The sequence below is a fragment of the Pinus tabuliformis genome, chromosome J, assembly GCF_031772625.1.
Source record: "Pinus tabuliformis cultivar Carrire ecotype Pingquan chromosome J, CPIR1, whole genome shotgun sequence".
Classification (NCBI taxonomy): domain Eukaryota; kingdom Viridiplantae; phylum Streptophyta; class Pinopsida; order Pinales; family Pinaceae; genus Pinus; species Pinus tabuliformis.
Genome location: NC_142295.1, coordinates 476917984 through 476945464, shown reverse-complemented (window position 1 = coordinate 476945464; position 27481 = coordinate 476917984). Strand labels below are relative to the sequence as shown.

The 27481-nt window shown below is 41.4% G+C and overlaps 2 pseudogenes; both read right to left on the bottom strand.

Moving 5' to 3' along the window:
- Positions 1–3606: 3606 nt before the first annotated feature.
- LOC149227883 (F-box protein At5g51380 pseudogene) lies at positions 3607–5162 on the bottom strand (annotated as a pseudogene).
- A 76-nt stretch (positions 5163–5238) lies between these two features.
- LOC149227882 (calpain-type cysteine protease DEK1-like) lies at positions 5239–24066 on the bottom strand (annotated as a pseudogene).
- Between the last annotated feature and the right edge of the window lie 3415 nt (positions 24067–27481).

Below are 27481 nucleotides of genomic sequence, written 5' to 3'. Positions count from 1 at the left end.
CTAATAGTTGGGTGATGTGACAATACCTAGTAAGCCTCGATTGCAACAAGGTAAAAGGGTAAACGAAAGGAAGTGGGCAAGAATTCTTTTGGCTATGTTTGGAAACCCTAATTCCAAATGAATGAATTATTTGCATACGGGAAGTCTCCTTAACCCTAGGTTGTCTGAAATTATTTGGATATGTGTTATGTTCATGGAAATGTGATTGACAAGTATATTAGCTAGTCTCTAGCTATAGTTAGATATCTTGAGGGGAGTGGAGCCCCTTGAGAGATGGCATGGATGTCTTCAGTTGCAAGCAATGTGCTTGGCACAACAAAGTAAGGTAACTGGTGTATTTTTATGTTTATTTATGCATTGACAGTTATGTGGTGATGGAAATATGATGTAGGGAGTTGCATGGAAATAGAAATTTCCATGAAATCTTAAAGAAGGCTAAGGCTGAGATTTCTTAGGAACCATTGGGATTGAGTCATGGTGTCCATTGATTGATTTTAGTTTTTTGTTGATTTTTTGTGCTTAACTATGGTTTTATTGCGTCATGTGCATGACCATGCCACTTTGTTTATGGTGTCATATTGTTGTGGCTTTCCATGGTTTCCTTCTTGTTTGTTTCTTGGCTTGACATTTATCATTTGAGTCTTAGGAATTGATTGGGAAAGAGGAAATTTAATGGAGCTCAGGCATAGCTATGTGGTACTTGAAAGGTAGTGTAAGATTCAGATGAATCTTTATGCATGAGTAAGCGCAGCAGAAGGTAAGACTATGACAGTCAACCAGAGTGGTTTGATCGATTGGCGTAAATGGACAATGGCAGGATAGTCATGAGAAAGATAAGAGGACAGGTAAAGTAAATGGATCTGAGGTGTCAGATGCCTTGGCTAAGTTGAGAATCATTGTTCTCAATGTTGTGTATGTTGTGAACCCATAAAAGACGTTCTATTAACCTTTACCTTATGTTATCTAGTAATTATGTAGTGATCATGACTATTTTGATGCCTATATAGATATACATGTACGTATTTATGTATCTCTTATCTGAAAGGTTCATCATAGATCATGGGTGTTTGATGAAAAATGTTTATATGTATATATGTGTGTATGCATGTTGTTTTTTGATGGGACAATGATTGTTTTATGCTAATATTTATATATCTATGTATCTGTGTATCTATGTCACTATCTGATAGGGTTGTCATGGATCCTTCATGTGGAGGAATGATTGCTTATGTAGGAGAATGGCATGAAGAGGCTCTTGGGCTCTGAGGAATCAAGTGGGAAGAGTAGTCATGAAAAATATATGTGGTCAGTATCATGTGAATATGAATTGATATTGTATTCTTGTATTATGCATATGTCTATGTTATGGATAGGTTATATCGAGGGATCTAACAGTGAAATGAAAGCAGTGTGGTATGTGACATTCATGGAAAAGCATGGATAACACACTAGAAGTAAGGATGGCTAGTAAGGATAATTTAGTTTTGGATGTGTCGTACTATTGTTGTGCACATGTTGCTTATGTGATGTTATGTGCATGTAGAGTTATGCGGATATTACATATGCAGTGTTGGGTATAGATGGTGCCATGTAGATGTTGGATATGCAGTGCTATGTACATATTGTACTATGCATGATGTATGTGTGCCATTGTGTGCATATGGTTCTCTGTGCATGTTGGATATGCAATGTTGTGTACATATGATGTTATGTACATATTGGATATGCAGTGCTATGTACATGTGGTGTTGTCTGCATGTTGTACATGTGGTGCTAGGTACATACGGTGTTGTGTGTATGATTGTAAAAGTGGTTTTGTGTGCATGTAGTTCCATGTACATGTTGTACAAGTGGCACTATGTGAAGGTAGTGTTGTGTACATGTCGTGCATGCGGTTTTGTGTACATATCATGCATGTGGTACTGTGTACATGTGGTATTGTGTACACATTTTATAGGTGGTGTGGTGTACATGTGGCATTGTGTGCACGTTGTGCAAGTGGTGCCATGCACATGTGATTTTGTTCATGTGTTACGCAGGTGGTCTGGTGTATCAAAGGTACTGTGTGCATATTCTACATATGGTACTGGTGTACATGTGGTACATGATGTGTTGTGGGCATACGGTACTAGGTATGTGCATTTTCTGGCCTTGGTATCATGACATGTGTACTTTATGGGTGTTTTACATTGTTTATAGATACATGTTTCATGTCGTACATCGGGTGTAGGTGTATGTATTGCATGGTGTCATGTGTGGTTGTATCTGTGTGATGCATGTTATTTCTATGTGCACATGGCTGAGGAGAAGGCACTAAGTGTTTGTCGGGTGTGAAACCTGTTATCTCAAAATCAGACCCCTGATAGGCTGCTAATCAGGTAGACCTTGAGTAACTGTTTCAAACCAATCTTTTGACTAAGGCTTAGCCTCCTTAGCCTGAGAGGGCTCTCTCAAAGGGTTATTGATTTTGACTATTAATAAGATGGCTAACTCTTGTGGAATAACAGTGACAAATATAAAGGCTGGACAAACATTTCATAAGTTTCCATTGGGCCTATGGAGTCAATCACACTTCAGTAAACAATGGTACTGCCTTTACATAGAAGTCAAGGCACTTAGCATTTGAATATTCAGAACACAACACATATGGAACCACAGCTCATAAATGCACACAGGAAATTAGAGCACAATCAATGAATTCTGAGTGATTGTACACCTATGCAACTGTAAAAGACATTAAGGAAAAGATAAAATCATACATTATGAACATAGAAATCCTTCATGAATCCTGAGAAGAAAAGCAGCCAAATTATATTACTGAACTCTGTCTTTACATAAGCCAAAACAGTACTTCTGTTATAAAATTTCCAACCCTGATTACATTGTTGTTTCAGCTATATATAGAATCCTTATTCTAACTAATTCGAGCTTCCTCCTCCAGCATGAGGGGAGTTGATAACTACCTCTACTGACACCTATCAGCTATTGAACTAACTAATAAATACAACTAAAGTGCTGACTGGAGTTTTTAAAGAGTTTTAAATTAACTATGACTCTAACTCCATTTTCCATGCATAATGGCCTCTCCTTGTTCTTTGACACCTGGTCCTCTTTCGATTTAGCTGAGCTGGATGTTTAATGTTCCATATTGACCTTGAACGCTGAGTCTTTTAACTGCTCAGAAGTATTAAGGGATTTCCCTTGCTTCTCGGCTTCAGTTTTCCTCAAAATGCTCGAATGTACAGAAGCATGTCTTCTAGCTTTTAATAACCCAAAACATGGAACACTGCCACGTTCTTGATGTGCTGTGAGCTTCATCGATGGACATGTGTGCAGGCAAAAGCTCCTTGTATTCACATCATTTGATACCTCTTGAACGATGATAAAGGGACTTTATGACAAAAATCCAAAATTGGATTTGAATATTCAAGCCTTTAAAGCATCCACCTGTCTTGATCTGGTCGACTATTGTTGCTCCAGCTGATGTCTTGCATACCCTTTGGCGTTTCCCTTTCAAATTCCTGCTCATAATACAAAACTGCCTGTCTGTGTTATAATCATCATCTACAGCAGTTTCGTAGCGCGCTACGAAACTGCTGTGTAATTTCAAAAACACAGTCTTCCTTTCTGACCAATTTCAATGCCTGCAAGACTAATAGCAAGAAGAGATTTAGTGTCTGGTCGCCATTTGAACTCCTTAAGAACAGTAAACAAGGAAGCTAATAAAGGAGTAATCTCAGTTTCTTTAATGTTATTGCAGGAGACAACTCGTAACCTCTTAAGATCCTTCAAACCAAGAAGAACAGTCTATAAAACCACAGTAGACAGCAGGGAGACCCTCCTGCAGTTTATGGTAAGCTTAAAAAATTCATCATCCAAGCCCCAACAATCTTGAAATTCAAGCTCTTTAATAGCTGCACAGACCATAACTAAAGCAGCAAACTCAACCTTGTCTTGTAAATTGCAACGAATAATCTGAAGCCGTTCAAGTGCAGGACAGAAACCCAAATGTTCGACTGGACCAGGGTTCGAGTCTATTTTCTTGCAATTTTCCAGCCTAAGGGTCTTCAAATTGCTGCAATATGACAGAGCTGCAATCCATCCCTCATCAAAATCCTGATTCACTAATGTCAATTCTTCAAGCATAAAACAGTACTGCCCGATTGCAGCAATTCCATCATAACTACCATCACAGCTACTTAGCTCGAGCTTCAGTAGAAGTTTACAGTTAAGAGCCAACTTGGTAAGGTCAATATCACTGAAACTAAAATGGTAAAATTCTTCAATGGACCCAACTAAGCGAAGGATCTGCAAATTCTGACAGGCGGAAATAACACTAAGGGACTCATCAGTACAGTGATGCAGCTCCAGCTCTTGTAGCATTTGGCATTTCTTAGTAATACATGCAAAACGAATCTCTGTATTGGGGAACCCAACCTTTTTCTCTTCTGTAGATTGTTTCAACCCTATTTTGGAAGCTTATTTTTCAGTTTGTTAATGTTGACAAGGGAACAACTACAAGGAAAAGACCGTGTATCTGCTGCAAAGATCTTTAGATCGAGATGTCTATCATCTATGGGCAAACTCTGTCTTGCTCCAAACATTGAGGAGAATAAGTTTGAATCAACTTGAATGGAATGTGCATGCAATCTACGATTTGCGGCTAGGCGAAGATAGTGTTCTGCTTCAACTTTTTCGCCTTCTTGAAATAAAACACTTGCTAACGTAACCAATCCTTGATAATAACGTTCTTTTAGACCAATGTTCATTTGGCTCCTCATAGGCTGCAAGTTTTCTTAAATTTCTTCTCCAATCCATAGCTGTAGAACCTAAAAAGGCATACCGCTAATAAAGTAAAAGGGACCAGAATGGCAAAGCTTGATGACTATAGGATTCGAAGTATTGCAGGTTTCATAAGCTGCCTGTGTCACAAGAAGCACTGAGTCCTCCTGCTTCTTGTACTTGAAATAGAGATCATCATCAACATGAAACCTGTTGCGTTGAGCCCACTGATTATAGGTTTTGGTTTCATTTCCAGTTTGTAAGCCCAGCCATAGGTTTGAATTTGAGTTCTTTATACAATTGCACCATCCAATGTTCAATGCTTCTAATTTTGTAAGCCCTTTTAGATGCACCAATCCACCATGAATCCCTGAGCACATCTCCAGATCCAGAATTGTCAAGTTCACAAGACCAGCTAAAGCATGTAAGCCTGATGCATTTTTTGGTTTCCCTGTACTACCACTTGTATATATCTTTTGCCTGAGGAGTGTATTTCAATTTATGTTTTATCCTATCAGTCCATTCAGGTGAAGCATCTGATCATGGACCATTCCACTCAACTTCATTTGCCCAAGGATTCCGTATCTGCACAAGCTTATGACCATCTACCTCACGTACCTGCAACAATGAGTAGGCATGTCTTTGAACAATGCCACTAGAAGACACATGAACATCTGAGCCTGATGAGCTCCCTGCTCCCAGAAGAAACCCTTCCTGCTTGTAACACAATAACTGAGACCACAGACTTCCACTGGCAAGATCAAAATGCGCTTGAGAACTTCTCATATCTATTTCTTCACCGGCACCCCCAGTGAGATCTACAAGAGCATCCTGAACAAGACCACCTTCCAGTGCTTCATAAGAGCCGTGTAATTTTGCATAAGCCTTTTCCAAGATTGAGACCCACAACTCATTACCCTTCTTACTAGTGGCAAATGCTGGTCTCCCACGTGATTCACATGGTATTCAGTCATCAACAACTACTGGAACCCGTTCTCCTTGAATGCAGAATCGGACTGTATATACACCTTCCTCATTGTATTGAGGAGTGATAATAACTTCAGATATGCGTGATGCTTCTGTTAACACTGCCACAGCACTCAAGAACCAACAATCACCTAGTCGACGCTGACAGGCATCGGAAGGATTAGCTGCTCCTGCAAAAAGACATGGATATAAATCCCCACAATTCTCTTTTACCAATTCATATGAGCGCATCCACTCACTCAAACCTGTAATTTTGCTGTGGGATTTTCTAGGTCTATAAACAAGGATTGATTACTTGGTGGAAACTCCTGATCTGTAAAGTGGGCTTCCCCTCTAGCCATAAGATCTTCTTTAACAACCAACTCCACAGAACGCATGCGTTGATTTATCTCCTCTTGTGTTTCCATTTTGGGTTTTCTCAACTTTCTTGTCTGATGCCAGGTATCGTAATCCTGGCATCCCCCAGCACTTGCATCCACGCCATTTGTCCATGTACAGAATGGCGCATTTCATCGGGATAAACCCAATAAACATAAATGGATCTGAAGTTTAGTTTGGAAATCCTCCCACGACATCCAGAAAATGCCAAAAGGAATAGTGGATCTTCTGCATCAAGCCATTCAACTTCACATTCGGTCATGCATTTTGGAATTGTATCCTGCCACCAGATGTCTCTTCCTTTCTTCCATGGTGTGTTTTCTTTATATTTGTCTGTAAAGAACTCCCGCAAGCTTGTGATGTTTGGATGCCTGCTTTTAATAGCATGTAATGATGCCGTGTCTGGAATCGTTTCGATCAAAGCAGTATACGAAGAAGTAACAAGAACTTCATAAGGACGCAACCAAAGCGGTAGCCCTGCCTCCTGGAAAATATCATAGAAATGAGAAATAAGCTGCACAGCAAGATACTCCTGCCTGCAATCATCACCACTTTTCACAATGATAGAGTGGAGATCCCAGCCAGGTAATTTCCCATAGATAGAAGCCTTTTTCATTCTTTGTTGATTCCATTGATTACCACAGAAGGCTTCCTCCAAGGAAAGAGTGTTCCAGATAAACCTAATGAAACACCATCTGCCGGGGCACTAAAAAAAACCTTATAAGCTAACAACTGTTGATGCAAACCCAATGGATTTTGATAAACATGACAGCTGTGAAAGAATGGTTATGAATTCGAACAAATCCCCAATTTCGTAGCGCAGCCAGTGCGAAATATGAATTATGCGCTACAAAATCACCTAAAACATGTTGCGCTGCGAAACTGATAAAGGGGATTTATGTGTTGCGAAACCACTTTAAAATGATTACAGGCGCTATCAAATGTTTGGACATATGATATCCATGGGAGATGTGAGACCAATGAAAAGACTAGACCCAAAATTGACACCAACCCTTTGACAAACAATCGAACTGATGTGAACAATTTAAAATTTTTTTTCTTGAGTGATAACAAAACCAATCTGGAGTGCATACAGAATAAAGACAAAGGTAGAATCTAAGTATTGAGTAAAGGATAAGTTTCAACATTTTATTTCAGTTTTATCATGCATGTGATTTATGATTATGGCATATGATGATTATATGTGATCTATGATTCTAGTTTATGATGGTTACATGTGATTCATGATGTTGATCTATGATGGTTTTGTTTGATCTAACCAGATATGATATGTTTATGCATGATTTTTTTATCAAACCGTTAGTTTAACTTGTTGTGATAGGAAGTAAACATGATTGCAAGTGTACCTTATTGATGAGCTACCAATGAGGTATGATTTGAAGTTATTTAAAGTTATTTTGAATCTAATGGAAGTTATGTGCTTGGAATAGAATTGCATGAACATGCTCAGTTGAGTGGTTGAAATCGACTGCAAGAATTGGTAGCAACAACAAAAGAAATTATAACATGCAGCAACATGTTGGTAAAGCACTTCAGGAGTAGGGCCATTGTGGGACACTGGTACCCAATAGTGTCCATTGATTTCCATGAGAATGTTATGACTAGTATGATGGTTTTGAGGTAGGTATATGCCCTAGTTTTGTATCTTCTGATGTGAGGAAGCTTTGCAAAGGGATGGATCGCCTGGGATAGGGGATGCCAAGGAACTTGGAAGGTGAGTGACTGCATGGAAGGGGGTGACCAGATTTCCTGAGGGACTGTGTAGCAGATAAGTGAAGGTCACAGATATATTCATTTTGGTCATTGGCATTTCCAGATCAAATTAGATACACATTGGGAGTGCACCCTGGAATAATGAGATGACAACTATTCACTGAGAGGACAAGTGGCACTGGATTATAGCATTGGACATTGAATGCAGATTTGACTTTGCAATGGATTCTAAACTTCTCAGGAAGGAGGTGAATCCTAGTATTACTTTGAGGGTGGTGGTATGAACCTCTAGATTCCCTTATTGGAGATGCAGGCATCATATCCTTTTATTTACTGGTTGAGAAAATGTGCATATGTGTATATGGGTGTATTATTATAAATATTGTATCGGGCTAGATTTATAAAGCTCCATAGACAGTATGGTTATTTTTTAGTTGAAGCAAATGTGTATGTGTATATATTGTTATTGTAAATACCGTAATGAGCTATATGTTATAAAGCTCAAGCAAATGATATAATTTTCATGTTTCAATAGTGGTCATTGTAAATACTACAATAAACTGTGTCATAAAGCTCTATGGGAAATATGTTTTGTTTTTAGTAGTCTTGTTGGTTATAGGTGTCATTGAACACCGAGGATGGTGTTCTTCGAAGGGGGAGGGTTTTGTAATAGCCTCGGTGAAATTCCATGTATATATATATATATATATATATAGACCATTGTTGATGGGACACGTATTCCAAGTTGAATGGTGTGGGAAACATCCTAGTGGGTGTTGATTCGATTTATTATGGCCAAGGCAGCGACTAAGGATTTGGAAAGGAAACATGGCATTTTTGTCATATTTATTTATAAAAATAAAGGAAATTATGAGAAAATTAAGGTGAAAGGTCACAGGTTGCATGTGAGGAGGAAAATGAAGGAAAATAATGGAAAATGAAGAAAATAAATGCCTTGTTAATAAAAAGGCTTCAGAGGATAAGCTATTGAATCAATCTTGATCAGTTCAGTGTTAGACCTCTCTTCTATTCTATTCTCTCTCTCATACTCTTGGAGACTTAGAGTTTCCTTGGACCACTCTTGGAGGGTGTGTCATACTTGGCTTCTTTGAGAAATAAGGCAAAGGAGGAGCAGGAAAGTGTAAGAATGGATCGAGATCAACAACTACATCAGATTTGCTTGCAGGTAGCAAGTTGCATGTATGATTTCTTCACTATTTTTGGCATGCATGGTATATGCATGTGGATTCTTGGTCATGATCTACCATTGGCATGGAGGATTGCTTTGACTGAAGGTGGATTTCCTAGAATTGCCATTTCCTGGATAGCCATGGTGATTGTAGTTTTACTTTCATTGTTAGTTTTGATTGCTTCTCATGTCTCCTTTAGCATGGGTTGAGTTATTAGTTACTGGAGCCTTGGTTGTACAAATTCTCTGGAAGCCCTGTAAAAACTCAGGTTGAGTTACTAGTCCTGTAGCCTTAGTTGGAAAAATGCTCTGGAAGCCTTGTAACAGCTTGGGTTGATTTACTAGTCCCAAAATCCTTGGTTGGACAAATGTTCTTGAATCCCTTTGTGGGTTGAGTTACTAGTCCTAGAAGCCCTAGTTGGACAAATGCTCTAGAAGTGTGGAAAATGTTGTGGGTTGAGTTACTAGACCTGGAAGCCTTGGTTGGATAAATTTTATGGAGCCCAGCGACAACCTTAGGTTGAGTTACTAGTCCTGGGAGTCAGGTTGGAACAAATGCTCTAGAGCCTTGAAAGGTTGGGATAGAGACCGATCTGATGATATTTTTGGTGATGTCCGACTGTGAGATGGAATCAGTGTTTGATGGGTGTAGGTGGATGGCCTTTGGAAGCCCTAGATGATTTTTTATTGATGTGTTCTATGAGAATTCACATTCATGCTTGGAATATGGCATGGGGGTGAATGGATGAAGAGAGATTTGGCTCAACCATTCTATGGTTGGGTGGGACATGGAAGTCCCATACTCAGTTTGGATTTTTCATCATTAATGAAAGTTTATTTCTCCTTATATTTCTATGATTATTATACTGGACTATATGTGTGTTTATATGGTTGTGATTTCAATGGTAATTTTGTCCCTATTATGTTGGTTATGTATATGTTTTATGACAGCATCTATATATGGCTCTCATCATGTTTTTACTTGTATATGAATGAACAATGTATCTATGGTCTAATGGATGGGATGTTAATGTGTTTAGGCATCAATGCTTCATGGAGAATCTCAGATAAGTATTGGACCCCTATGCTCAGGTCTATTATTTACACATATAGATTACATGTTCGTGATATGTTTGACGGAATTCTTGTCATGGCAATTAGGGGTCTAGTCAAGGTATTAAACAATTATTTTCCTTAGTACTATCATTTCCATGTTATTTTAATGTTCTAAAGAGATGGCTCAATTATAGGTAGTGACCTGGGTTCTGGGCCTGAAAAAGTAACTCAAATCCAGAGGACTCTGGCATAACACTAACAAAATGAGTCTCTGGATGCTGGCAAGAAATCCTGTGAGAGAGACTTTGGGTTTTTGGATGCTATCATGCTTATAGCATGAGATCAACTGAGGCTTAAGTTATACAAAATATTAGTGGGACCTAAGGGAAATCTTTCTTAAGTGTTCGATTGATTCCTAAGTGTCCTAAGGCTGATGTTGAATGTCTATATTGTGTGTTTTCATCAGTTCCATTTCCTCAACATGATTTAGGAGATAAAATCATATCATAGTGGCCTCTCGTTGCATATTTACCCTGGTTGGCTAGTTGGTTGGGTAGATGTGGGAGGAGGGTGTGTTGTGTAGTGGAGGCCCCGCATAACGGTTTTAGGGCTTAAAACCTAGAAGTTAGGGAAATAATATTGTAAATCTCTGAAATGTACAGAGCACAAATGTAATAGGTTGAGTGAAGGGGTTGTCCGCAAAAAATAATATAGAATAATAAAAAGTAAGTCAGTCTGCCCATGGTCCACGGACCATGGGAATGTATAAATAGAGCGAGGCTCTAATGGTAGAAGGCAGCTTTTGTTCTAGATTCGATCTCATGTATTATGGGTTGGTAAGAGTAATCAGAGTTCTGCATCTATAAGTTCGAGTCAAGGGTGGTAGTGGGTAGATAGAGGCTCCGCAGTTGTGTGTGCAGACCCCTGCAGCTGTGAGCACGGGACAAGAAGAAGGTTGTACTAGAAAGAAGATATTAATAAAGATAAGCTATTTCTAAAATATCGCGGATCTGTTGTATTCTGGTTTATGCATCTATTATGTGAGGTCATATCTTTTGATAATTGCACACACTGGGTTTTATTGTTAATTGTTTGCTTAAAGACTGTAACAAGAAAAAAAGATCTGTAATAAGTTCATAAAAAAGTACACCTGTGTAGAATCCCGATAATAGTATAGAGTGGCGCGAGGCCATAGAACGGTTTGCGACCCCTCTAGACTGATGAGCCCCGAATTGGGTAACTTATTGGGCTCATTTTGCCTAATTGTCCTTGTTCAATCCTCCATTTTTCATAGATTATGCATGTTTTTCTAGTATGTTTATGTTATTTGAATGAATAAAGGTGGTCACTCTACCAAGGAGGCTAATATGTGGTCATTTCAGGTTTTTTGGAGAAATTTTGGAGAAAAACCAAGCAATTATGGCCCAGGTGACAGCCAAGCTTGAGGTGAGGATTCCTAGGGAGGTTGTCTTTGGCATTAAATGGTCCTTCCTCAAAATCTCCACCCTCAACTTCGAGCTCAACAGACCACCAAAACGAGTTCCAAAGGCAGTCGAGCAGCTTTGGGAAGAGTGACTATTTACTAGTAGTTGGAACGACTGAGTCCCTTGAATTTAGGAGGGATGCTAGGCCCCTCGTAGTGTACAAATAGTAAGGCCTCAGCCTTCGTAGTTTACTTTTTGAACTGTTGGTATTTGCACTATAGTGTTGTCCTTTTCTTAGCTCATTTTCTTAGCTACTGCTGTATAACTTTCTTGTGATGAATATTTTTTAGTAATGAGAAGCAACTTTACTTGGCATCAGATCTGAGTTCTTTATAGGAGCCTGCAGCTCTTGGGTTGGGCCCAACCTGAGTGTTAAGGCCTCCTTTATGTATTTTTATCTGTGCTTTATCTATTTGCAAAATCATTTCTGTTAAGTAGATTAAATTTTGCTGATTAACTAGGTCATTGTTGATGATTAGAAAGACTTTTGATGTTAAGATTGAGTTGATAGGTTGTTAACAGGGAAAAGAATCAGAGAAGGGCCATCAAACACCTCTGATTTCACCTTTCCCTCAGTGGGATCAGGAGCTGGGATCAAGGTGACCTTGCTGCCCACAAAAACACTGACTTTGCTTTGCATGCAATCACTAGTGTTTGATTTTCCTTTGTAGAAGTTGGTTACATGTTCAGATTGTTGCTTGCTTAGTTGTATAAGTTTGTATACATGGTTTCATTGCAGTTCAAACTTCTGTTCATTCTCTTCACTGACAGCTAGAACATATTAGGTCAACGTAACTAGGTCTTTGAATTTACAAGTCTTTGTTGGTTGAGTTGGAAAAATGACTTGCAGAGCACCTGTACCACTTCTCTATCCACCCATACTCCATCCAACCCATCTTCTCCATTCCTCAACTAAGCTTCTAGCCTTACGTTTGCCATTTGCTCACATAACCCTAGTTTTTGTGCAACATTGCTTCAGTCCTCCTTGAACAAATCCAACCATCTACATCTGCCTTCAACCCCATCCACCAAGTCCTGGACCACCTCCAACCCTTATCCTACCTCCATACCCACTCCTTCATCTTTCTCCCTCCATCAATCCTCCAAAATCCCATTTCTGAACATCCTGTAGAAAAATTACAGACATCCTGTAGGAAATCACAGACATCCTGTAGAACCCCTACAGACTTCCTGTAGAAGCTCACGAATGAGGTTTCTTGATAGCCAAACTCTATGAAACTCTCTGGAAGGGTGTTAGGGACCCCTTAGGCCCTCTCTGAACCTTCCCAACCTCCTCCAATCATTTCCTCTCGCCAAGCCACCTCTGCACAGTCAAAACAGTCAAATCGCATGCATGATAATTCTGACAACTTATTCAAAAATACAAAAAGATGTTTTTTCAGATGTTACTGTAGAAGTAGCTTAGATACATGTATTTACCTTCCTAGAAGTCAATGGCATTTCTTTCGGTGGCTTGCATCCTCTTTCTTGCATCGGTAGGGATAGCTGGTAAAATTAGGGTTTGCTAGGGTTTACGTTTCCTTTCAGCTTTCCAGTTTCTTTCTGCAAGTAGATCAACCTTATTTGAGTTAGCTTTCTTCCATCAATTAAAAAGCTTCTTCTCAGAGCTCATAGAAGTTGGCTTAAGCTCCTAGCAGACTTGTGCTAGCTGATCAAGTGACAGCTGCGGCAAGAGCTAGTACTTATGCATACAGCACTGTCGCTTTCAAGTTTGTTACGAACTACTGGGTTGATAAAAGTAAAGAAGGGAGTCCCAGGAGTTGCAGAATTATGGCTACAATACTAGAGCTCATCACTCTTTTTGGCATCTTTGCAACATCATTGTGTGCACCGACTATCTGACCAAGTGGGTAGAAACGAAGGCAATCAAAGCAGCAATAGAAGAAAAGGTGGCTGAGTTTCTGAGGGAAAATATCTTCTACAAGTTTGGCTACCCAAGAGAGTTAGTCACAGATCAAGGAAGCCAGTTCACCTCCAACCTGATTGAAGACTTGCTTGCGCATCAAAAGGATCAAGCACAAGTCTTCCACCCCCTATCATCCTCAAGCAAATGGGCAGGTGGAAGTCACTAATAGAGCATTGGAAGGGATTTTGACTAAGGTTGTGAGCAGCAACAGAAAGGATTAGGCAGATCGCCTAGTTGAGGCCACCTGGGCCTACAACACCACTTGGAAGACTACAATAGGTTTCACACCTTATGAGCTGGTCTACAAGAAGAAAGCTTTGTTGTTCATAGAGTTCGAGTACAATACATTGAGGGTGGCAGCTCAGCTGGACCTAGATCGCAGCCATGCTCAACGTGAAAGATTCTTGCAGCTGAATGGATTAGATGAACATAGAATGAAGGCCCTCCTCCACTCAGAAGTAGTTCAGCTCCAGAGGAAGATATGGCATGACCGGCACCTTAATGAAAAGCAATTCCAGCCGGGAGATTGGGCACTGCTGTATGACTCAAGATACAAGGATTTCAAAGGAAAGTTTAGGACAAGATGGTTAGGACCATATACAGTGGAGAAATGCAATGACAATGGTTCAGTCGTTATTAGGACCATTGATGAAGAAGCCATCCCCAAGCTTGTCAATGGGCATCGACTGAAAATCTACAAGAAACCCCTTTCGAGGAAGGAGTTCATTGAAACTGTGGAAAAATCAGTGTTGGTAGCAGAGCAAGGTTCTGCCTCTATTAAAGCCACACCTTGATCATCAAAACAAAAAAAAAAAAAAGAAAAAAAGTGAATAAAAAGATCCCTGGGTGAAAACCTCTCTGAGGTGCCCAGGGCAGACAATGAGGGTGAAAACCTCATGGAGGCGCCCTAGCTGTCTCTCAGAAAATAAAGAAATGGAATAAAAAATATCCTTGGGTGAAAACCTCTCTGAGGCACCCAGGGCGGATAGTGGGGGTGAAAACCTCATGGAGGCACCCCTGCTATCTCTCAAAAAAAAAAAGAGAAAAAAAGAAAAAAGAAGAAAGAGAAGAAAAAATAGGTCTAATCTCTGGAATTATTGCAGGTTGCAGGGAATACAGTGCAGATAAATAAGGTCACACAAAACGAGGATAGGGGTCCGTACCAAGCTACCAGAAATCCTCATAGACACCCCCTCCATGGCCACTCACTTTTTCCTGGATTTGAACACATTTGGGTCAAGATTCAACCTCCTATAGGAAGTTTTGAGCTTTCTACAAGAAGTTTTGGGGCTTTCTACAGGAAGTTCCACATTTCTACAGGAAACATCCTGTAGAGCCTTCAGGCAGGCCAAAGTTGATTCTGGAAAGGGATTTAAAGCTTGAAGTCTGTTGATGAGGCCTGCAGCCACTCCTCTCTTCCATCCATCACCGGTTTCATCTCTTTCCACCACCATTACAACAATCTGGTCCTGTATTCCTGCACAGTCATGCAAAGAGTCATGTTTTTCCTCAGATTGCAATTTTTTTCCCGAGTGAAAAATCAAGTACACGAAGGCTTGCACACTCTACCTGTTAAAGCTCCAACAGGACCCTTCATTTGTGAATACAACCTCACTGGTTTCAGCATGCATCCTAGGAGGAGAAGCAGCTACAGGATGTCCTATAGGAATCCTGTAGCAGCTGATCCGTCTGGAGCACACACTATGGAGTCAATAGCAGTTGAAATCAATGCAGGAGGCATGTAACCAAATCCACTTGAATGTGAACACCTCCTCGACAGCTGAGAAAACACAGATCCGTGCATGCAATGTTCACCACCATAGGATCGGGTCCCGAAGCCTTGCATGCAACATCAGCTAATGAAAGGAGGAGTTCCAGTGCTTGTGCACGAAGCGGCAGTGAGAAAGGCCATCGTTCCACGTCCAGAAACCTGTAGAACACGTCCACGGCCACACAGGTAAGTGGCTAACCTTATTTCATCAAATTGCATATACTATACTATGAAAACTGCATGTCTGTGAATGGTGCATTTTGAACAAATTCGGTGGCCAGTCAACTGGGCACCCATAGTTAATCAAATGGCCTCGTGGGATCCAAATGAGCTCGGTTACACTCTAATCCGCCAAAGGGACATGGAGCTGACACGTGGGAAGTGTCCAGTCGAGGAAAATAGGTGGATTTGCAGTGAAATCGGTGGATTGGCAGTGATGACGGTGGGTAATGGCAGAAATAGGAAATGGCGATCAGAGACACGCCGAAGAATGATGGCTGTGATGTTGGCTAATGGATCAGCCTGGACACCTCACCCCCGCGCCATGAATTGCGCCGTAATTAAATCGTTCAGCCAGAGGACTCACATTAACCACTGTCATTTACACTTGCAACCGGTTTTTAGCAACGTACGTGTCCTCCTCCTCTGCAGTTCGTTAGCCCGAGCTTCTCAGCCCAGTTCAAAATCCTCCCATGTCCCAGGCTTGCTCAGAAGCGCCGTGACATCCTGCAGAAGCTGGCAAAGCTCTCGATAGGAAGGAGATCTACAGCAAGCACAACATAGCCTCCCAAAGTAGAGAAACCCAAATCTTCTGCATCAGAATTGGAGTTTCGAAGAGAGGTAGGCTCGAAAACGCCATTCCGATGCACGATATTTTGAAAGGTGGTGAATTAAACTGTTTGGGGTAGGAGAATTAAAACAAGTCTACCTGTGGGTCAAGAATGGTGGTTTGCCTGTGTGATACATGGAATTTCTTTCAAATGGTTCTGTGTCACATTCTCCTCCACGACTCCTGTTAACAAATTCCTCCTGTAGAAATGATAAACCACTGTAAGGGCTAACCTGTGCATGAAGAATGTGACTTGTATGTGATTGGTGTGAAAATTAAGCTCTAAACTCTATCTGTGAGAGCCTAATTCCCTTTTGACAGTCGTGTTTTGGGAATCAATGAAATTATAACGAGGGAATTGGTGCAAAGTGAGACACAAACATCTGAGAAACCCTATCCTGAGAATCAAAGGAGGAAACCATACACAGAATTCCCCTTCTGATCAGAACACAAGCCAAAACAAAGCATTCTCACCATGTCAAGAGGGTTTATCAGAAAGGAACCCTTGGATTCTAGGAAATTGCGAGAAACTCCCAAGGTGGTAGACCTATTTACCCGTGCCAATTGGATGACCTTTTGTGATAGAATTCAAGGTCATGATGATGAGGTAACAGAGGAGTTCTTAATGTCTCTACAGCCTAAATCCAAGATACTAGCCACTGTAAATTTCAGAGAATTGACCTTAAAACTTACCCCACAACTCATTAGTCGAGTCACTGATCTGCCATTGGGGATACCCTGGAGCAAAGAGGAGAGGGCATTGGGCCAAAAAGCCAAAAAGGAATTCTTCCTACCAGAGGAACCATTTTCAGAGGATAAAAATGGGGTCTGGAGAGCCAGCCTACATCCATTTTGGAGTGAGGTCAGCCTTCAGATCATGAAATACATTACCTGTGAGGGGTGGTTTAGTATTGCATATGGTTATCACTTCTGGTTTCTATCTGAACTCATGCACAAGATGGATTTGCCCACAGAATAAAAGCTAAGCATCCCATATTTCCTCCTACAATCATTAATGGAGTGTGGCACAAAAATGAAGGAAGGGGCACCGGACCAGCTGGCTCATCATGAGCTTATCAATCTTCTAGTAGAAGATGCCCTCCATACCTATACTATCCCTCTCTCCTGGGAGATTTTCCGCAATATGTCCAAGAATGATGATATCCAGATTCTGGCTGAGGAACTCACTTCATCTAGCAGTGAGAAAAGGTAGCACATTGAGGCAGAAGAGAAAGCCAAGGGTAAGGAACCCCAGGACAGACCACCACAGAAAGAGCAAAAAGAGAAATAAGAGAAAGGCCAAGCTGCTGAGCCCAAAACTGTGGGTGGAATAAAGGCACAAATGCCAAGGGAGAAACGGTTGCAAATCAGGGCAGAAAGGACTGAGAAAGTCCAAGCAAGTGAGGGCACATCTAAGGAAACCACAATAAAATTAAAAGAGAAGTCACCCCCAACCAAGCTGTGTTGTTGGGAAAAGTATCCAATTCGGAATGCCCCTATCCCACTCTAAGGTGTGATAGTGCCTTAGCAACAAACAAGGTAAACTAATTGAGTATTCTTCTTTATGAAATGTAAATGAGGAGCAAGGATGTAACTAACCTGTGTCTTCCGCTAGTTTGTCGATCCAAATCACTCCTCTCTTCAGTAGCTCCTAGCTTCTTGCTCCTTCACCGGCCCAGCTTCACCGAATTCCTGCAAGATCACAAGAGAGAGAAACTACACGAAGATACAGATATACATTCATAAAAAGCTCAAGATTAGATTAAGCTAAACGTGTAAGCATAACAAAACATCATTGGTACACAGCATGTAGGAGAAACTCAAATAGTTTATTGATAGAATAAGAAAGTCCAAGAGGAGATACAACCAAGTGAGTTCTGATTCAGCATCTACCTCCCAGCAAAGTAATCCCTTCCTCTCCTCCAACAAAGCATAAATCGCCCAATGTGCTAATCTCAATCTCAGACCAACAACAATTCTCTGCAAAGTACAAAATTCCAGCCTCCTGAACCTCTGGGTGAGAGATCCATATATAGATGTAAGCAGAGAGGATGAGTCAGCTTATGTTTTGACTTGTGGCTTCTCTCTGTCAGTTCTTGCTTCCACTTGGAGGTTGAGAGCCTCTTACTCATCACTAGTCGAATTCATTGAGGCAAGTGTCATTGGAGAAGATTCTGGAAGCTTCCATGGTCTTTCCACCTCGTTGAATGAGCTTGCCATTTGTCATTTTGCACTCAGCGCACCTTGGTAGTGCTTCCACCTGCGTTGCAGTGCACCTAGCCAGTGTAGTCTCTGCATTTCAACGCAGGCAGCTAGTGGAGCTTTTGAATTGATCCTGAATTGACTGTTTCTGAGTGGTTTTTGGTGGAGAACTTTTGGGAGAAGCTGTCATTGGTTGACCTTGTTCCTTTAGGAGCTGTAACAACATCTTTAGGGACTTTGGATCCCTTTAATTATGGACATTTCATGCTTATAGCTGTAAGGCACAAAAATGTCTATAACAAGCTGGCCAAAACAACAAAAACCATTTCTACAGGAAGCCCGAAAACCGTTTCTACAGGAAGACAGAAAATAGTCACTACAACACTTTCTACAGGAAGTCTGGAGACAGGGCAACAAGAGGAAAAATCCCCAGAGATTTTAGCTAGGGAGGCAGCAGCTATGATGGCCACCCGAAGCACATCTCCCAAGCAAAAGGGGAAGCGAAAGAGGGAGCCTTCCCTGTATTTTAAGGCAAGAAGGAGTGTGAGGATTAAGACTAGCAGACCCCAGGCACCATCAAAAGAACCAATCACAATTGTAGACACTTTTACCACACAAAAGGAGAGGTCCCCCTCCAAGGCATCCATCACTTATGAATGGGGAAGCCCGAAGACATCCACCTGGAGAGAAAGAATGAAAATGTTGGACACAAAGACCTCTCTACAGGATGCTGAGACTATTCTACATGAAACATTGGCTAGGCTAAAGGAGACCGAAGCAATGGAAGGTGAGGCAGCTAAATCACCACAAGAGGAAGAAAATGTGGAAAACATTGTGGAACCTAGCCCCCAGCCCAGCTTGGGCTCCTACTATAACTTCTTAGAGGCCAGAAAGATCATTCCTCAAAAATTCACAGTGCCACTTTTCCTTGCACTAGAAGAAGAGAGAGTGAGGACCCACACTTGGATGAAAATCGCTAAGTCCAAGGGTGTGGTGGATATAGGTCCTCTGGAGGAACAACTCAAAGAGGCAAGAAGGGAATTGGCTATGGTACGACATGTGGAGAGCAGCTAGCGGGTCAAGCTATAGGAAGAAAATGAGCTACTTAGACAACAGCTACAATTACAGGGACAGAGGAAGGAAGACAGACCTCATATCTTGGGAGAACAACAACAAAAAGAGGGGCCCACAACAGCCAAAGATACCCCTTATGAATAGCAGAGAAAGGAAGGGATGCAGACTGAAATTGAGACACTGAATCGACATCTATAGGAAAAAGAACTGCAAGCAGGCTTCGAGATACAGTCTCTGAAACAGTAGGTACAAGAAAAGGAGGCACAACTAGCCTGCATGGCCAGCTGGGCAATGGAAACTCTGCAGTGTAGGCAGCCTGCCAAATCCTATGCCCTATACCTCAAGGATCAGTGGTTACAGTTTCAGATCAATACCTTGGCCCAAAGGGGCATCACCCCATTCCAAAATTATCATCAGTTTGTAGCTCTATGTGGCAGTAGTTCATTTGAGGATAGGGCCAAATTATCAGAGTTATACTTGCACAACTTCACCCTTCCAAAGATGAATGCATGGGATCCCAACATGGTGATAGGAGATGTCCAGTTTATGGCCATGGCCTCTTGGATGAGTCATGAGGAGAAGAGAGCAGCAGAGGTTCGCAGTATCATAGGCAAAGAGCTCAGTGAGCCACTCATGATCAGAGTAGAGTCGGATGACCCCTCAGTAGTGATACGCGCCCACTAGCACTTGGCCAATAGTCCTCGGGATCTACCAGAATACATTGAGCAACAGGCTCAAGCCATTTCCCACTTTGAGGACATGGAGAGACTGTTGGGAGAAAACTGCCTGCATGCCTACACAAGGCAGTGGAACACACTGCCTCACAGCCTGAAGATAAAAAAATACCACTCTCCCACCAGGATGAGGGAAGCCTTGGCAAGGGTTCTTCTCTACAAACAGTTGATGTAGAGTTTGTGGGTCAATTGGATTGGCTTGAAATTCAGTCCTCCTTTACTTTTGGGATTGCTAGAAGGAGTGAAGGAAGAGGAGGAACGTAGACAATGGGAGGAAGTGGAAAGGAAGGCAGGACTCCACGACTGGGAAAAGGATATCACCGCAGAGGCCTGGGACGTGAGGGAATCAATCAAAGCCATAAATGATGATGAGATGGATGAGTTTCTCAAAGGATGAGCAACCCATTTAGCAGGGGGGTGATGATGAGCCCCGAATTGGGTAACTTATTGGGCTCATTTTGCCTAATTGTCCTTGTTCAATCCTCCATTTTTCATATATTATGCATGTTTTTCTAGTATTTTTATGTTATCTGAACGAATAAAGGTGGTCACTCTACCAAGGAGGTTAATATGTGGTCATTTCAGGTTTTTTGGAGAAAGTTTGGAGCAAAGCCAAGTAATTATGGCCCAGGTGACAGCCAAGCTTGAGGTGAGGATTCATAGGGAGGTTGTCTTTGGAATTAAATGGCCCTTCCTCGAAATCTCCACCCTCAACTCCGAGCTCAACAGGCCACCAAAACGAGTTCTAAAGGTAGCCAAGCAGCTTTGGGTAGAGTGATTGTTTACTAGCAGTTGTAGAGCTATAAAAAGGGTCTCTTTCACCTCTAATTACCTCACATTAATGTGTCAATCCGGGAGCGTTTGGTTATTTCAAAGAGTGACTCAATCTGAGGCTATTTGTCAGAGTAATGCTAGTAGTACAGCGTCCTACAAAAACACAAGAGTAAACTAATGCTTGTCTATGACTAAGTTCCTTCAAATGACTAAAGCGCACACTCTTAAAGCTAGGCAACTTTATCAGTCAAGGGTTCGACGGCAATAGTCCATCCCTTTGGAAACTGATGGAAAGGAAACTAGAGCATGGACCATGGGTCTGGGAGAAAGGCAGTAAATGCAGAGGCTCACTACAGCCACAGATCGTCTCTCACACCGAATGCGAGTAAATGAAACATTAGATAAAAATGGAATGGCAAACAGGAAATTGAACAACAAATCTAGAATGGAACAACAATGCTTAAAATGGAACAACAACTCTGAAATGGAACAACAATCACTATAACTGAACCTCACGAGTAATAATCAAACTTTATCTTATCAACTCAAATGCACTCATTGTAATCCAAAACTCCAATCTTTCATTCTCCAAGCAAATCACACAACCAACTAATGGAACAACATTAACTACTAATTATGGAACAACATGTGAAAATCATACACACATAACACTCTGAAGAAGTAATCTGATTTAACACCAATCATCAACAGGAATTACAACTGTGTTTCAAAATGGAACAGCATGAACCCTAAATCATAAATAACACACCTTTCAGATAATTTCCTTAACACACATACTCAGCATAGAAGCTCCATAGCACAATGATAATAATGTTCGATTAAGTCTAATAAGATTGCATCCACTCTGAATGTATTGATAATATAATGCGGAGTCAATAGAAAGAACATTAACAAATGAATCTTAACAGAGCATGTGATGTAACTTGTAAAACATATCAGATTACCAACTAGTGATGATAAGCAAACCAAGCAGAAATCAAATCGTAGTGATACAAAAGCAAGTGTCCTTCGGGGCCGGGCCGTTCAAGGGTACACCACTTTAAGTTAATCCAGACACAAAGATAAGATAATCACCAAGTTTATATTAATGTATAAAACAGAAAATACAATGAGCCAAGTTCAACGAGACTCGATGAGCAAAGTTCAACCTTTAACAAGAAGTTACATAAAAAAGCCTATTTCAGACTAACAGTGTTGTCCCTTTATATAAGAGTAACGGCGGAGATGTCTAAGCGATAAGATAAATAAAGCAGCGATCCCTCAGGATCGAAGATCCTGAGGGATTCGCCAAACTGTTAATCCCTAATCACTTCTTTTCTCCTCCGCCGAGCTGGTGCCTTCTCCTCCTTTTCTGGACCGGTTTGCTTCAGCCTTCTTTGCCTCAGTTGCACTCGGTCCTTCGACAAAGGGACAACAGTTACCCTGTTCTTATCTTCTTCTTTGGAACAGCAGCTCCTCGTTTTTACCCTTTCCTGCATAGGAGAATGAAAAATATCAGCGGATAAGTCTTGCATACTAATTCCACATATTTTATCACAATTCTCTATTGTTTTCCATATTCATGATGTAAAAGTTTCATAAGTCCTACTGAAAAACCACTGAAATGATCATTAAAAACATACCTTTTTAGTACTCCACACACCCCCCTGCTTACCCTGTTTCATGCCCTCATGAAAACGCTCTAGTTGACATGCAAAGAAGTGAGAGAATAGGCTGGAGACGGAATCTCATGCGGAGGCCTACAGCCATGGTGAGCGACTAGGTAGTCAAAGAACTAGCCTGTTTGACCCTCAGGCATCTCATATAGGGCTTGATATCTGGGTGCAGGGTGCTAGATAATTGGACTACAGAATATATATCCTAACCAGGATGGCCCTGCCCTCAAAATTCTTTAGCCATAGAGGTTCAAACGATTGGCAGCTAATTGAAAATTCTCATACTTAAATGGCTCCCTGAGCTGGATGTTTGGATTGGAGGTGCAGTACCAGAATTTGGCTGCATCAATGGCGAGGTCTTTGATAGAAATAAAATATTCTAAACTTTGTCGAATGAGTGCCTCGTGCATGGGTCCTAACGTTTCGATAACACCCGGAGTTCTCATAAGGTTTCTATGTGCTTTCCATAGCTGTACTGGGTTCCTAGGCTCAGCCCTTACCCACAAGTCTAGGCCATTTTCCTGTCTCTGGAAAGTGTTATAGGTTTTGAGCCATTTAATCTGATTAACCCCGAATGAGATGAATGCTTGCAATTGAATGTCCCCAACAAAAGGGCCAAGGTTCAACTCAGTCTCCTGGCCTAATACGAGGTTATGCAAATAGAATTCACATAGCAATCTCTGGACCTTCACCCCATAATGTTTACAACAATCTATAAAGTCATTGACAGTGTTAATTTGTATCGGGGCGCCTGTTTTATCAGCCTTTATCTTTAATTGTAAGTATCGTTCCAATAAAAACAAAGCATAGTTTTTGGCAGGGGCCCTACATGCTAAAACGTCATTGTATAAAGAACACAAGGTATCCATCTGTTTGATAACAGTATCTAGCCTACGAGTTACCTTTGCAACTTTCTCCTGTTCCTTTTGCCACCCTTCAAAGGCCTGGCTTTTGGATTGATTGGCGTTCCTTAGTTGTTGTTGCAGTTCTTCATACTTCTCACGAGGGACTGTTTGCTCTCTAATCCTCTCCATTTCTTGCTGAGCCTATTTCAATCCTTTGTGCAAGGTCCTCGTCTTTGGATCTCTTTTCCATGCATCAGTGGAGGCCGGGAGTTTTACCTAAAATTTCTTATTGCATTGTTTCGAGTTCAGAACCCTTATCACCCCTGAGGGTGGTGCCTCTATTTGAATTTCCTTGTTGTCCTTTTCTTTTTTAACTCGAACACCAGCTTGCAGCTGTTCCTTTTCAAATGGAACAGCAGCCTGTCCCTCAACATTATTTGGAACAACAGCTGGACCTTCAGCTTCCCTTGGAACAACATTTGGACCTTCAGCTTCATTTCGAACAGCAACTGGGCCTTCAGCTTCATTTGAAACAGTAGCTAGATTTTGAGCAGGGTTTTGATCAACAGAGCAATTTTTAGTCCTCCGACGTTTTATCCTGCGGTTTCTTACTGCAGTGGTCATCTTTTTCTTCCCGGTGGTCTTCCTTGTCCTCTGCCTCGCTTTCAGGATCCTGATCTGCTAGTGGAGCTGGGCTATTATGCTCAATAACCTATGTTGTTCCTTTCATAATTCTCTAGTTTCCAATGTTTTATTAGAAGGAACAGGAGGGTTTTTGCTGTGTTCTGGGCCACGACTAGTCCCTGGATCTTTCTCCTGGGGTATTTCTTCACTGTTTTGTGCTGGCTGTTCTGGGGTAAGAACCCTAACTAGTTCCGTGGCTTCGCTTTCTATCCTTACTTCCTCAGGAATTTCTTCTAGTGCCGTGGGAACAGATTGTTCCTTCTCAGTGTCTCCTATCTATTTTTCATCATGAACAGGCAGATTTCCTTTCTCTACCTCTTCTGCATGTGGTTTTTCAGGTGCATCTTCTTCTTGGGGTTTGTTGCGGAGGTATGATGGAGTGGAAGGTTGGCCATACTCACCCATATTGGCCAAGATTGCGGCCAATTCCTCTTCTCCTACTGGGTCCTGTGGTGGACTGCCTACCTGCTGTCCCATTTCCTCCTCCTGCCTGGATTGTCCATCTTCTGCCTCAGGATGCTCAATTTCTATTATAGGATGCTCAACTTCTATCTCAGGATGCTCAACTTCTGTCTCAGGGGGCTCGGCTTCTGTCTCAGGAGGCTCGGCTTCTGTTTCCGAATGCTCAGCTACTTCATTGTTTTCCTCTTCGGATCACTTAGCCTCCTCGGCCTCTCCTTCCTTTTCTCCTTCCACTTGTTCTTCTTCTATTTCTGGTCGTGAGGGTTGTTCATCCTCAATTACCATTGGTTGGCTGGTTCTTTCCTGGAGTTTTTCCAACCTTCCTCTTATCCAGGCCAACCGGACTGATTTTCTGCGTTTCTCTGGCTGTTCCGGTGTATCAGTGTCATGATTACGCTTTGCTGATTCATGGCGTGTCTCCGGTCGTTCGGATGTGCTTGCAACATGTTTTTGTTTTCTTAATTCTCTGTGTTTTTCCAGACGTTCTGGTGTGCTTAGAGTATGTTTACGTTTTGGGGAAGGTGTTGTTGCTCTTCCCTCAATTATTGCGATTAATTCTTTCCAGCTACTTTGCTGCTGGGTGAGGCTATGACTAACTATTAGTCAGATTAATCCATGGTGGCTGACAACTGACTCTACATGTTGTTCCTTTTTCAGGTTTCGTGCGGCGTCATGGAGTAAAGAATTCAAAAGTGCAGGAAGGCTTACAGAGCATTTCTGCTTTAAAACAGCTAGAGTTTAAGGTGTCGTGGCCTTACCATGTCTTTTCTCCCCTCGCAGGTGATGTAGCTTTGCACTGTTCTTGCTAATTCTGCCCAGGGTTCTCCTAGCGTTGCTGGCAGGATTCCCTTCCCTTTGATTGTTAAGCTCTGGCCTTCGTCCTGGAAAGTTTCCATGATCTTCTCGAGTCTTTCCTTCTTTAATGTCCATACAGGTCCGGTGGCTGGTAGTCTTGAGACATCTGCAATTATATCGTCGGTGACTACTATCTGCTTCCCCCGCACCGTGGAGTGATCCTCCTGCAAGTTCTGCAGAAATTCCATCGCCACTGTTTCATTGGACTCCTTTAGGAAACTGAGATAAGTCAACCACCCTGCTCTTTCCAGGATATCCCGAGCAGCAGCGGATACTGTCAAGTCCGATGGTTTGCTTCGAACTACCCTGCCTCCCATGGTTTCACTGTGGATTCTCAATGGAACAGCAATTGCTTGTGCTGTTTGAAACACATAGAAGGTAATAATCGTTGGATTTAGAAAAACACAGAGTATGCAACAGAAATGACTTATGAACAACAACTTGTATAGAAAAAAAAGAAATGTCATGCCGTTAAACCATGCCATTTCCTGGTACGCTATCTTTCCCGAATAGTGAGATAACACATAACCTGGGGAATCATGAGGTGAACCTCCCCCCCCCACAATGCGATAGGGTGAACCTCCCCCCCCCACAATGCGATAGGCTGCCCCAGCCATCAAAGAAAGGAGCGGCACCCGATCTGTAACCAAGTCATAAAGGAACAGCGTATGAAAATATGCCATGTTTAGAAAAACAACCGATTGCCGAAATCGAGGTGTAAAGTTAGATCGCGTATTACGTAAGAGGTTGTTGTGATATGATGCGAGGGCGGGGGATAGGACGTCTGTCGTACTTGCCAAATCTCAAGTGGTCATTGTCACCTCCTTTGCTATGATTGGTGTAATAAATGTCCATGCGGTATATAAGTCGGGAAGTAATGGATGATTAGTGCCTAGGATATAAGAAACAAAAGAGTATTAGTATCCTACCTATTGGTGTAATTAATGTGACTTCGATACCATTAATAGTGATTTGCTGCCGACAGATGTCCATAACCTTCGCAGAGTTGTTTATTTCACCCCCGGAACCATGATCCTTTATGTGCATATTAAGGAATGTGATGTCAAAATGTAGGCCATTATGCTGGCTTGGTAACCAGTTAGCCATAATGCCATTCACGAGGAGGGGGCGAAGACTGGGCAGGCCAGCTCGTGATGAGACCTCCTGTTCCAAGGTTTTTTTATTTGGTATATCTTTTGGACCATATCCCTGGTGTGGTGGCCATAGTGGGAATGCCACTTCGCTTCCATCCTCATGATCATGGTAAGCTGGCTCTTGATGAGACCCCCTATCCTGCATTTGACAATTTATAATTCATTTGCTTTTTCTTTCTCTTTTTTTTTTTTTTCATAAAGCACTTTTCCTTATATATCCACAAAGGGTGGTTCAACACTCCTTAAGAGTAGGAATGGTGGAAGAAGTCTTATCATCTCAATAGGAGGATATAAACCCTTTGCTTTTATTCCTAAAAAAAAATCAAAAGGAAAAAAAAATGGCATGATAAAGATAACCAATTAGGGAAAATTTAATAAGACAATGACAACAAAAGATAAGTATATCCTTCCTTTTGTCGTCTTACCAATACATAGCCTTATAAAGATAGCGATTTATAATTGCCTGATTTCAGTATGTTGTGATTTTGTATTCATTGCATAAGTGCATCGCTTGTCTCTAACAGACTTTGAAAGAATAGGGCCAAGAAGCATCCTCACTTGGACCAGCAAGAGGTTAGCTGTTTCACAAAAGAGAGAAGAAGTATGCTAGAACAATAAAGGAGCATAGGTTTCAAAAGTGCAAATGTCGTTCCTTTTGAAAAAGGAACAACAGAACACAGCAATGCCGTTCCTTTTGAAAAAGGAACAACAGAACATACCAATGGCGTTCCTTTTGAAAAAGGAACAAAAAAAATCAAAATGTTGTTCCTTTTTTAAAAGGAACAGCAAAACAAGCGAACGCCATTCCTTTGAAAAAGGAACAGAAAAAATCAAAAGTGTTGTTCCTTTTGAAAGGAACAGCCGAAAATCAAAAGTGTTGTTCC